This window comes from Falco biarmicus, chromosome 5 (assembly GCF_023638135.1).
Source record: "Falco biarmicus isolate bFalBia1 chromosome 5, bFalBia1.pri, whole genome shotgun sequence".
NCBI classification, from domain to species: Eukaryota; Metazoa; Chordata; class Aves; order Falconiformes; family Falconidae; genus Falco; species Falco biarmicus.
The window spans coordinates 84,230,013-84,232,146 of NC_079292.1; positions in this window are offsets into that span (position 1 = coordinate 84,230,013).

Consider the following 2,134-nt stretch of genomic DNA (forward strand, 5'->3'; position numbering starts at 1 on the left):
GGGAAAGGATTCCCTTTCTCTTCTTAGGATATCCTGGGGCTATAGCTAAATAGGGTCAGAGATGGTACTTACTGTACGTAGCAGCCATCCAGAACCACAAAAAAGTAGATTAAGACCTCTCGGGGCTGGAAGATGTAAGTGGAGCTACAGTAACACCTACCGAAAAAAGTCTGGGGGAGGGCCTGGGAAGTCTGCAAACCTTACATAACATCCATCAGTATTTCCTAGCTGCCTTCCATCTTTCCTTCTGTAAATGTAATTTAGGAGTCAGCTGCCCATGCTAAGTGGTTTTGATTCATGAGGGAAGGGAACAGCCTGCAGAGGTCCCTTCTCTTAAATTACTCAGACTGACAACAGCCCAACTGACTTTGCTGTGCAAAATTTGTAAGTGCAATCAGTGAAAAGGGAAAAAGTGAAAATCTCCACACACCCCCCCATACATATATTTAAATCCTCCCCCTCTGACTCCTTCCCTCCCTCCACTTCATTTTTTTTAAAATCTGCCCTGTAGTAAGGGCCAAGAAATGAATGGCCTTAGTTTCCAACAAAGCCGTTTAGGACAAGCTGTTGATCATTATCACGAGATGGCTTTTTCTGCTCATATATCCTTCCTGAAGTCCTTCACACAGCGGGCCCTCTAACAGAAGGTGTAATCTGACCTGATGCCAAAAGGAAAGTGAATTTGGAAAAAAAGAACTTTACCAGCGTTGCCAGTACTCTCACGAGTCTTCTGGGTGTCACCTTTAGGGTTTACTTCCCTGGTTTGCTAAAATAAAACGTGGTCAGAGTAGGCAGAAGAGAAGGCCCTGGACAGTGTCAGCACGTCTACTACTTTTAGCCTCATCCCAACATCTCCTGAAATGTAGTGGATGATTCATTCCTCTGCTCTCACCCATCCTTCACAAAGCTTTTTCAGTCCACCTTCTGTCTCTTGATTTCATGTTTTAAAAGCATCTGTGGTTACTGGCCAAAGCAAATTCTCTGGTTATATGACTATAAGCTTATGATATATATATGTATAAGCTTATTTATATATATATATATAAACTATAACGCTATGGGCAGTGTATGCAAGTACAGCAAATTCTCATCCAGCCTTCTGCTGCTGTGTTTCCCACTTCCCAAAGCGCCTGTCCGTACCATGTGTGTGCCACCAGCAGGAAGCAGTGTGAGAGTCCAGCATCAGAAATGGAAGGTGCACGTTCCTCCTTTCCTGGTTTTCCTTTCCCTATTCAACACGTGCTTTGTCTTTGAAGAAATAAGTTTGTATATAAAGTAACAGCAAGGCTATGCTCCAGGTCCATCAGGACTAACTCCCCTAGAATAATGGATCTCAGCTGTTGTTAATGTTATCTGTGGTATATTTTCTTCCAAAAATGAAAGGAGATGAGAGATTTTCTAATGCTTGCATTTTTTTAGTACTTCAACCGTTTCCCTTTCTCTTTAACAAAAGCTATGAGGATTTTAAATGGTGGTTATTGCCATGACACCAAGCTGAGGTCTTGAAATCTCAAATCATGTTTAACCATTTTGTGTAATGCAGAGCATTTTAATCAGAATGTGTATAGAGGGAGAACGGTCTCACACTGGAAAACCCACTTAGTCCGATAGAGATGTGGTCCCTGTGTGACACCTCCCCACAACTTGTTCCCAAGTAAATCTTCCAAAGAATTCCTATTTATTCCCAGTTTGCAAAGCTGGTTCTCCACCGCCCCTCTTCCAGCTCAGCTGTCAATACCTGGGAATCCACCCCACTCATCCAGCCCTTTGATGTTAGACTTCTGACCAAGACATTTGAGGTAGGCTGGGCTCAGGCTGGGCTTTCTATACTCCTTTCATGGTTTTCACTCATCCTGCTTCATGACCAGTGCATCAGCACACAGTCTCACAAAGGAATGGTGAGAGGGTCCTCAATATCTTGTGAACATGTAGTAGCACACAAGTAGAGGATGAGCTGGTAGGGAAAGCCCACAGAACAAGGCAGGAGGAAGAGGAAACTGTGTTGGGACACCTCTGCATGGGGTATAAGAGAGAGAGAGAAGTGATGGATTTTGGCAGGTGGAAGAAAGGTAGAAGTTTCTCAGTTGCATTAAACGCAGACAAAAGCCGTCTTAAGGAGCTTATAGGCCCTGGA